We start from the raw sequence: 12218 nt of genomic DNA on the forward strand, positions 1-12218 counted from the left end.
GAGGAATAATTCCGAGAGATGAGTGCCCTACCACCTTCTCCTTTCAGAGAGAAACATTCCGAGGGAGCGTGCCCTACCACCTTCCTCTGGTTGCGAGAAATATGAATGAGAAGTCCAGCTTCAACTCTCACATCCAAACGTAGGCGAGAGACTGCCACAGCCCCTACGACGGAGAACACTGCATATCATAATTACATATTCGGTCTTAGAGGCCACTCCTCTAAACACACTTCCCTTCATACTCATCATAACCATCATCAAGTCATAAGTTCCATTCTGAACTCCTTAGTTCATCAGTTTCTTAATTTTGTTATCAGCAATCACCATATTCACCACTCTTCCTTCTCTTTCAACCAACTCATCTTTGCTACACCAGAAACCTAAACCTCCGTTTTCTAACTTTTCAAAGTAAAACCCAAATTAAACTTCCTAAGACCTTTCCCATATTCCAATATCCAAAATTGAGCCCAAGAGTCTTAAAATGGTGTTATAGCTGTAAGACCCAAAACTTTTGAAAAGTCTTATTATAATCAAAGTTCAAATCATATGGTTATCTACAAGTTTAATTTCAGAAATTATTTTTATAAAAGATAATTAAAGTAAGTTTTGACTAATTGAATTTGAAATAAATTAAGATCCTTATTCAATTTTATAATTATTGAGTTATTTTCTATATTTTAATTATAATGTCAGTAGTTGTGAAATAATAAGGATTTCATATGATTTGGATTAAATAATTAATATTTTAATATATCGATACTGCTATTTTGGAAAATAGGAAAATTAATGATATTATTTCTAATTTTGGATTTGAGCATTTTATTGAAAATAATTTGTAAAATTGATGAGCTAATAGTATTTTTATACATTGTTATTGTTAGATTAAAATTTAGTTTTCAATTACTCTATTACCCTAATTTTATTAAGATTACCTAAACTACCCCTAGCTTAACCCTAACCCTAATTTTCAAAAATGAAACCCTAGCCACCCCCTAAACGTACACAACCGCAGCTACCATCAGAAAGAAAGAAAGGAAGAAAGAAATGGAAGGGGGGAAAACAGAATAAGGGGAAGCAGGGAAGGGAGATCCGGAGGGAAGAAGGGTGTCACCACCACACCTCGCCACCGCGCCCTACCGTCCATCCCGTTGCTGCCACCAGCGCCGAAGAAGAGGGATGGCTTGCGAGTGAGAGGGCCGCGGGCTTGTAGCCATCGTCCTTGTCACCGAGAAAGAACGCCATTGCCGCCATTCAGGGTAGAAGAAGAGTCACACGAGATGCAAAGAGGAAGGAGGGTTCGCGCCATTGCCGCTGACCGTGCAATCGCCGCCAAGGGAAGCCATAGTGCCAGTGTCACCGTCGCCAAGCCTCCTCGCCGTCGCCACAGAAGCCGCCTCCCCAATGCCGTTGGGGGTGCAAACAGAGGAAGAACGCGCAAAGGGAGCTTGCGGAGAGGGTGAGACGCGATGGTGGTGGGTCGTCCCTGCCGCCACCGTGCCGCCGGGAAGGAGGTCGTCGGGTCGCACAGGAGCAGAGGAGAGAGAGGGGAGACCTGCGTCGTTTCTGCCGCTTCTGCCGCTCGGAACCCTCTACCGCTGGGAACCAACATTTGAGCTGCCCAGGAAACCACCATTTGAACCACTGCTATTTTGGGTAAGCTCTCCCCTGTTTCTGCTTCCTTGCTCTACCAACTTGTCTCTACCTTGGAGCTTGTCACTGAAATTGTTTGTTTGGGATAAGATGATTATTGTAATTTTCCTTGCCGCTGCCTCCGCTGGAATCACGGATCAAGGTAGAGGAGAAGGCCATCTTCCCTGTTGCTGCTATAATCGTCCTTACTGTTGCCGCTGCTTCGTTTTGTTAATTCAGTGAGTATTTCTGTTTTGAAAGCCCTGCGTTAGTGTTCTGTTCTGTGTAATAAAGTATTGGCGATTTTAATGGTTTTAGGAGTTAGAATCCGATTTGCTTGTGCCGCTTGTAGCTGTTTCTACTTTTGATAGGGCAAGCAGAGCCGAGGTTTTGATTGCCGGTAATTTCGGGTTGAGACGAAAAGAACGTTATGAGGTGTTTGGGCTATGGTTTTGCGTATTGAGGTAGGTCTGTTTTCTGAAAATTATGTTTTATATATTGGAATTATTACATATGGATACTGATGTGAGACAATGTCTATTTGGTGATTTTAGCAGTCCTATGTATTGTCTGGTTGTCTTGAATGATTACGAACATTTGTTTGACTGGATTGTTGCGCAGCTTTGTGAAACTGAATGTTTTTGGAGTTGATTCTTTTAAAGATTTGAGATCGAGTTTAATCCATCGGGAATCGATTTGAGTTGAGTTGATTTTCTGGATAATATGAAAAATAGAATACACTTTTAGGTTCAGCCTGGTTTGCTTTAATTGATTTGGTTTTGATAAATGAATTGATGTTGAACTGTTTCCTTAAGGTTTTGGAAATGTGTTTAATCAGTTGATAATGATTTGATTTTGAAACAGTTTTCTTGAGATATGAAAATGAGATGACTATTGGATTTAGCTTGCTTTTGAACTGATTTTGGATTTTGGACTGTTGAGAAGGATTGTGGAACGGTTTAGTTGGGACCCGATCGGATGGCAAAGTCCAAGTTTTATGCGAGGTACTACCGAAATTTCTATAAACTCCTAGACTTTGTTTAAAAAAATTATTTAGAAAGGTTTGGATTTGGGAAATCGTATTATTTGATTTATTAAGAAAATATTTATGTTTTCGAGCTTAATTTATTTAAGTAAACCATATGTCTCGAGTTTGATAAACTCCAATTTTGTGGTTTATCTTGTGCTTAATTTGGGGGATTTTATTACCTTTTCCCACATTTATTCAACGAAATAGCATGGTTTTGTAATTCTCCCTTGAATTGTGCTTAAGTATAAAAATATGCTTTTTAGGCCCTTAAATTGGTGATTTTAATTCACTTTAATTCCATTCGATGCCTTGATGTGTTTGTTGAGTGATTTCAGGTTCATAAGGCAAGTATTGGATGGAAGAAGTGAGGAGAAAAGCATGAAAAGTGGGAGAACTCATGAAGAAATGAAGGAACCGCAAAGCTGTCAAGCCTGACCTCTTCGTACTCAATCGATCATAACTTGAGCTACAGAGGTCCAAATAAAGCGGTTCTGGTTGTGGTGGAAAGCTAACATCCGGGACTTCAAAATAATATAAAATTTGCCATAGTTTCCTGACGTCTAGTGACACGTACACGCACTGTATGCGTGCGCACCGATTGATGCACGTGATTTACTAAAAGCAACTCGTGGCCAGCGATTTGTAGAGAATTTTGGGCCCAATCTAACTCATTTCTAATGCTATTTCATGCAGAATTCAAGCTTGGGCAAGGGGGAGCAATTAGTTAGTCAACATGAGCCTTTAGTTAGTTTTCTAGAGAGAGAAGCTCCCTCTTCTCTCTAGAATTAGGTTAGGATTAGGTTAAATTGTCATGGATCCTTGTTTAATTCATTGCTTTCATCTTGTTTCTTTTATAATTTCTCATGTCTATGTCTTGATCTCCTTAGTTGTAATGTTGATTTCTCATTTTGTTCTCTTTTGTGATGATGAACTCATGATGGATTTGGTTTACAATTAATGCAATTTGATGTCGATGTTTCTTTCATGTTGATCTTGCTTGCCATTATTGATTTCTCGCTTATGAAGTTATGGGTCTCTTTAATTTTAGCATTTTGTGATGTTTACTTTTATTACACATTAAGTGTTTGATATAATGCTTCCTATAGTTTTTGAATAGTTCTCTTGATCCTTGGCCTAGGCTAAGGGGATTGAGTGATCTTGAGTCCTTGGGTTTCATTGAATTGGTAATTCTAGAACCCTTGGGGATCAATTTGATAACCATTGACTCTAGCCTACTACTAAGTTAATTAGTAGCTAGGTTGGAACTTATGGATTGATGTTGATCAAGCCATTTGACGTACTCAAAGCCTAGGAGTAGACATTACGTACTTAAGGCTTTAGTGAGTAAACCTAATGAGCTTGGTTCCGTATGATTATCAATGTTTGAATTGTGACAAGGATAGTGATCTCAATTACCTAAGTCTTAGCCAAGAGTCCCATATCTTGCTTATTTTAATTACTTGTTTGATTTACTTTTCTTGCCATTTATTTTATTGCCCCTTTTATCAACCAAACCCCCTTTTTACCCCTTCATAGCCAATAATTGACCACTTCATTGCTATCCTCGTGAGACGACCCGGAGTCTAAATACTTCAGTTAATTCTTAATTGGGGTTTGTACTTGTGACAAAACCATATTTTAATTTGATGGGAGAATTGTTTGTTGGTTTGGAGCTATGCTAACAACGAAGTAATTCCTTTCTTTAGGAAGAAAATCTAGACCGACAAATTTTTTTTATACCAAATTAATGGCACCGTTGCCGGGGAGTTGCAATGGTGCTATGTTATTTGCTATTGTATATATTGTGAATAGCTTGATTTTTGGTTTGTTTGTTGGCTTTTGCTAGTTGTAGGACTTAGTTTTCTTTATTTCTTGTTAGCCTTTTGTTTTTATTTTCTCTTGTCACCATGAATTCTCACCCCTTTGGCTATGAGTGTGGTTCAAACTATATTGCAGGAGATGGAATTTACAATGATAACATGCATCAAGGAATTGGAGATCAAATTTTGGCAAGTGTGATTGGGGACATGACTACTATCCTCACGGAGATGCGCGACGATCAAAGGGCATTTATTGCCACCCAAGCTGTCCAAGCGCCACCCCAACGTGACTACTCTTCTGATTCTTATGGGTATACTCCTTATCCTAATGCATACCAATCTAATGTATGTGATGACCCTCATTGTGATTGTCAACCACAACCACCACATACATATGAACCCCCTCCTCAATATAGCCCTCCACCATACTCACAAGCCTCATACCACCATCCACCTCCATATGATCCCAACCCGTATCCACCATACCAACCACCATATGAACCATATCTAGAACCACCACCATTCCAACACCAATACTCCCAAGAACCACAAAGTCTACACACACCACCTCAATAATTTTACCAATATGAACCACCTTCCAATTACAACAACCTTCCCTCAAACAATGAACCCTCTCTTCCACTATCACCTCCCGATGAAGCCAACATGCTAGAATTGAGAGATCTTGAATCTCATATCTTAAGGCGAAACGAGGAGGATGAAAAGAAGTTTGAGGAGTTAAGAGCAAAAATGGCTATCATGGTAGAAGCCATTGGCAACATAGTCTCATCCCACCTAAGCCTATGCGATCAAGGCACTCCCATTGTTGAATGTGGAGAAGCAACCAAGGAGCTTAGTGAGGGAGTGAACTTGAAGCTCCAAGGTGAAGAAGAGGAGTTAAAGCAAGAAATGCAACAAGAGGAGGAGGTAGAGATTATTGAACAAGAGGAAGTAGTGGTTAGAGCCTTAGGATATGTTGAGTACATAGAGGAAGCACAAATTGAAGAGCCCTCTTCCATGGAGTTTGAAGTTGATGTTGAGGAGGAGAGTGCACAACCTCCAAGACACAATGTGATTGAAGAATTGGAAGAAGTGTTCCAATCAATAGTCCCTCCTATTTATGATGATTCCATACCAACATATGATCCTTTTGAGCTTGAAGAATCCTTCCCCACTATGCTCGGAATCGATGATGAGGTAGATTTCAATCAACCTCCTATGTATAATTTGAGTGATGGGGAAGAGCTAGAGGACATTGATGAAGAAGAATGTGAACTTGAGGAAGCTTGGCAAGAGGTAGAGCCTGAAGTATCTTGCCAAGTGGTGGAAGCCTTCCAAAAAGGATGGACGGGAGTGGACCGTGTTTTGTTAAGACTGTTGGGAACTCCTCCACCTATGTTGTCATCTAATCCTTCATTTGAGTGGGTAAAACTTCTAACTCTTAGCTTTATTATCCCACTTGAATTTGGTTTGCTTGAAACGGATGGCCAACTTAGAGCGCTTTGTGGAATTAAGCGAAAGAGGAGGATGTTTAGTGGTTGGCGTTGTAAGTCTAGGCTCATTATGGTTGAAGCTTCAAGGAGCAAAGGTTGGACTAGTGCTCAATTGGATGGGTCTAGGAGGATAGTTTGGTACTTCCATGAGAATTCATCTCTCTTGCCACCCAGAGAAAATCACCATGATCAACTCAAGGACGGGTGTGAAAACAAAGTGTGGGATCCCGGATCGCACAAGGAAGATCAACTTTGGGAGCCTATGGTTTGTGAAGAACTCCATCAAAGCTTGGAGTTATTAACCTTGAATGATAAAGCACAATGGAAGTCCAAGCATTGGTGGATGTTCAAGGATGGATTCAAGCACAAGCCACCATGATGAGGAGCTCCCCATAAGTCCAACTTAAGGACAATAAACAAAAGTGCTAGGTGGGAGACACCCCACCATGGTAATATCTTTTCATTTTTCTCTTTTGTATATATTGGTAAAATAGATTTAATTTCATGTTTTGATTGATTTGTTAAGTTTGTTTGGTAGTTTAGTGTGTTAAATAAGGTTTTGTGGTGTTTTGGTAGTTGTTTGGAGGTTTGGAATACTTGGTTTGGTGCAAAAACATAGAAAAAATTTTGAAAAACAAAGCATCATCCACGCGCACGCGGACTCCACGCTACGTGTGCCCAAGTATTTTCAGCCATCCACGCGCACGCGTCATGTACGCGTACGCGTGGATTGAATAATTTTTCCACTTCCCATACATTCACCCGAGAGTTGTGCCTGAAGTGTGCCAACTTTGTGCCCCAAGGCACGCGCACGCATACCTTGCGCGTTCGCGTCGACTCTCTGCTTTGCCATGCACGCATACGCGTCAGCCACGCGTACGCGTCGCTTCCATTTCATCAATCCACGCTTACGCAGACATGACACGCACGCGTGGATTGCCCTGTTTCAACCATCTTCTTTTCTTCTCTTCTTTCCATTTCCTTCCTTCTTCTCTTTTCTCTTCTTTTCTTTCCACCCTTCAAACATCATCCAACACTACCAAACACCATGTAACACCATTTCTTTTAGTTAGTCAGTTAGTTTAATTTTTGTTTTCCATTATAAGTGTTGGATTACTAATCTTGTTTACTGTTTACTGCTGGTTATTACTAATAGGATGTTAGTTTAACATCATTGATGTTAATTGTCATTGTTGGATTCTTTGTTGAGGTCATATTTGGTTACTTGGTTCGGAACTTTTCATGTTTAATGCTTTTGAATACCAAGTACATGTTACATTGCCTTCATGCATCTTAACTCTTTGAATTACATGTTTTGGCCACCATGCACTCATCATCTATTGTTAGGCAATTGTACATTGTCAATGCATTTTTTTAGGTGATGCTTGTTTATGATTGACCCTTTGTTCATATCACCTATTTCATGCATTGAGAGCGTGGGTGTGAAATTGGACCGAAAGCTTACCTAGTGACATATTTTTGAGCTTTTCAAGCTTTGTGGACTATGCTTGCTATGTGATTGATCTTAACTCTTATATTTCTTTTTCTAAGTTCCATAGCATCCATGTGTTTCACCTCTATGTCACTTAGGTGTTGCAACAACTTCAATAGGTGTCATTGATTGTGGTGTAAGTTTCATATACCATTATGTTCATTAAGTTCACTTACACATCAATCAATGCCCATTCATTATCCAATTTCACAATCGCTTGATTTTTGCTTGAATGCTTTTATGCTTCTTCACTACTTGTTCGGTTGCCTTAACCTACAAGTCTTTCAAAGTATCTCAAGCACACTAGAATGAGCGAAGTATATGCTTTCTTTAGTATAATTGTGACATAACTTTTTGTACTAGTGTGTGCGTTCTAAACTGCACGCAATTTTAGAACCCACACACTTATTTTTCATCAAGGTCACAATAATTCACTCACTCCATTCTAGTGGTTCTTACCTCATTCCAATAATTCACGCTTCCTTGCTTTTGTATTTTCTCATCTTACGGTGTTTATTTTGTTTTTCATGATTGATGCACGATAAGCAAAAATAGAAAGCGGGAGGAAGAACACGCAGCAACCGGTTGACCTACCAGATGAAAGTGGCAACTCGGAGAGTCGCCGTACCCCCTTGTTCATCTTTGGATACACCGAGGATGGTGCAAACTTTTAAGTGTGGGGAGGTTATCCGACCGTTCGACATTTTTGGGTAACAAGTTTCTAATCCCAACACTTTTGCATTTCATTTTTAGGTATTTTAGGATTTTTGGTTGCATTGTATATGTATATATTAAGCTTAGTCAAAATCATGATATTTTCCAAGGATTTTATCTATAGGGCACCCAATTGATTGAAAAAAATTTTTTTTTAGAACTTGCTTGAATTTTACAATTGTGGATCATGTTCTTGAGCTAAGAACACAAGCATGTGAGTTTTGAGCCTAATTGTGTGGTTACATCATATGACCACTTATTTTCATTCTTGTGTGCATCATTCTCTTCCTATGAGTGTGATCTTTGATTTGTTTGATTCATTATGTCCATTATTTTGTGTATACATGCATTTATATGATTGAGGCCATTATTCAAATAGCTCACTTACCCAAATAGCCTACCTTTTATCTTCCATTGTTAGCCAATTTTGAGCCTATGCTTAACCCATTTGTTCTTAATTGTAGCACATTACAAGCCTAAGTGAAAAATAATAAATGTCCTTAATTTGAATCTTTGATTAGCTTAGACTAGTGAGAGTGTTCATCATTTGATTTTGGGAAAGTTGGGAACATTGGGTAGAGATAAAAGTGTGTTGTTGTATTTGTGTTGAGAATCTTGGGAATTGGGAACATACTCATGTATTAATCATGTGTAAACCATATGCATTGATGTTCTTGTATACATTTTAGTTTGAAAAAAAAGAAAAAAAATGAGAAAAACAAAAAGAGAGAATATATATATATATATATATATATATATATATATATATATATATATATAGTACAAATCTTATAATTGTATGACACCCTAAGTCCAAGACCATTCAAAAAGCTTCTAGTCTGGTACCCAGGCTAGTAAAATTCTACTCTTTAAGAAAATACTAACAGAGAGTGGAAAAAAATAGTCTAGGCTCCATAGCTTTGTATCGCATAAGGTGTCTTTAAAATGAAAGGCATACTTCAAGTCTGAGATGTAGCAAAAAGGACAACCCTATCTCTTCAACGAGCGCTGTCATTGGCTCTACTTGTAGGAACAGTAAAAGGAAGGGGGTGAGAACCTACGGTTTCTAGCAGAGCACTTGTAACACCCTTACTATCAGAATGTCACACTTCTGGCTGTGCCACTCTGATAGCTTGGATATTATGACGACTCTAATCATATTTAATACTAAAAAGGAGCCTGTTTAAAACTTAAAACCACATAACCTTTCAAAAACACTTTTTCATTGAAAACACACACACACACAAAAATATATACAGACCAGATACAATACTTAAAAATTATATATATACATAACAATAACTTACAAACATACATATCACAAATTTCTATTCCCCTTACAAAATTGGTAAAGATAAAGGTGATGAAAAAATAATAACAACTAAGATAATACAAAAATATCAAATAAACAGAAAATAAAGTCTTCATAACTTCTTTGCCCATGTCCTGAAAAAGGAAAAACAGGTAGGGAAGTGAGAACATTGTCCTCGCTGGTTCTCACTATAGGGTTACAGAATTGCTATAATAAGATATGTAAAATAAATTGTTTCTAAAGTACAGTTATCATTGCTCGTCTTATGTGCCTTTTTAAAAATGAAAAAGGTTCACTTTCAAAAATAAAAAAATCCTTTTTAAAGAGAACTCGGTTAATTCCTCAAAATCCAAAACCTTTTTCCTTTCTTGTAAAATCTTAAAACTTTTCCTAAACAGTATGAATGACCAACCTGTTCAAAGCATAGGTTCATTAAGGCTATGCTAAACTAATTTGATTTTTCATATAGAACTAGACCTCAAACAAAAACCAATCATGGCCTCAGGCCCATCACATAATCAAACATGGCCTCAGGCCCAAACAACTCAATCAACATCTAATCCACCACAATCCAACCAATTTCAGTCACAAACATAAGTAAAGAGGTTCGAACACAATCAAAGCAGTTACATTAAGTATAGCAATTAGCAGTTAAACATAATTATTCACATAGGCAAACCAATTACAATATGCACACCCAAACAATGTCACATAGATGCATATGGTGAATGTCTGTCCTACGGACAGTGATATCACTTGTCGGTTATAGTGCCAATCTCGATACAAAATCCAGTCGGCAACTCCTGGATTAGTCTCTCTATTGTGCATACTTGGGAGGAATAATTCCGAAGGATGAGTGCCCTACCACCTTCTTCTATCAGAGGGTAATGTTCCGAGGGAGAGTGCCCTACCACTTTCCTCTAGATGCCGTGGGTTAGTGCCCTACCACCTTGCAACCAGAGAGAAATGTGAATGAAGAGCCCAACTTTGACCCTCACATCTCAATGTAGGCGGGATATTGCCTCGGCCCCTACGTTGGAACTGCTACCTCGACAAGCGGGAGACTGCCACAGCCCTTGCCCGAGGCGCATAGCGACTTACCAACAATCTCAATAATATCCACAATCAATCAAGCTCAAAATCTTATTTTAAAAATCATTCTTGGCCCATTTACTTTCAATTAACAAATGTATTCAATTCACATCTTGCCAAGAATCACTTTTCTCAAGTCAATTTTCTTTACAAAACAAAGCCACTTTTCGCAACATCTTTCCAAAATTTCCAAACAACTACAAAACCTGGCCAAATTCAAAATCTCTTCTGAAAGACTCAAAATTATTAATTTTCAAACCATCCGCTCAATCACTTTAAAATAAAAAATTATTAATTAAAATCTACATCAAGGTCTCAAGACTTCAGGGGAAAACAACGGACCTCATTTCCTTAAATTCGCAAAGATTCTCAAAGATCATTATTTTTTCTTAATTTGAAATATTCAAAGGAAGTTTCTGAACCAAACCAAAATCAAGTCATGGAAATCAGAAGTTCCAAACCAAATTCGAATCCAAAACTATTCTCAATTTCATTCTTGAAACCAATTCTTTCAACTTTTCCCAAAACATCTCAAAACGACATCATTCAATCAAAGTCCCATTTCTTATAAATTAGTAAAGCTCCTTTGAATGAAATCCTTAAATCCAACTCAAAACATAAGCGCTTTTTATATATAAAATCGACCTTAGAACATAATACTTTTCTTAAGTGATTTTAAATCGTAAAGTAATTCTTTTATGAATAAATCGAACTCAAGACGTATGTTTTCTTCAAATAAATTAAACTTGAAGCATAATTATTTTTCAGAATAAATCAATTAATACGATTTCTCAAACCCAAACTTTTCTAAATAATATTCCAAACAAAGTGTCAGATTTTATAGAAAATTTGACAGCACCTCCCCTAAAACTTGGACTTTGCCACCCTCTTCGGGTCCCAACCAAACCAATCCTCAACCCTTTCCAACGGATTCAAAACCAAATCAGTTTCCAATAAAACAAAATCCAGACTTTCAATTATTAAAATCATTTCAAAATCAAACCAATCAGAAATATCCAATTTAACAAATTTAAACAATATTTCAATCAAACAAACAACCATATTCATCTAAGACAAATCAGACAATTCATAAGACTTACATCATCACCAAAAATGCATTCTGAACATTATATCAATTTATAACAATTTTGATTTAAAATAAATTAGTTTTTAGAAAAAGCCCCTACTTTGAATCGTCAAAAGCATAACCCAAACACGTCAACGGAACCTTTTCTCTCAACCTGAAACCAACGGCAACCGCAATCTCAGTCCCTAACCACTCTCGCAGCAACTACAACAACTTAAAAGCATCATGTAATAATCAAAACTCGAACCTACATTACCAAACCTCAGAGTTTATAACCAAACATAACAGAATACTAACACAGGCATTTTCGAAACTCAAAATGACACTTTTCGCTTCACTCAAGTCAATTCCAAGCCATTTGAAAATCTTGGTCCATTGGCAAGCATATCCTAAACCAACACTTGATTTCCCTCTCTTCATTTCAAGCATATGATGAACCATAAAATAAGGCTAGTTTATCTCCTTTCCAATCACCATAGCCCAAAGCACTAGAATATCTTCATTAAACAAGATTCCATGATTATGTTTTCTTGGAATCAACACGTATGA

The sequence above is a fragment of the Arachis hypogaea genome, chromosome 18 (genome assembly GCF_003086295.3).
Source record: "Arachis hypogaea cultivar Tifrunner chromosome 18, arahy.Tifrunner.gnm2.J5K5, whole genome shotgun sequence".
NCBI classification, from domain to species: Eukaryota; Viridiplantae; Streptophyta; class Magnoliopsida; order Fabales; family Fabaceae; genus Arachis; species Arachis hypogaea.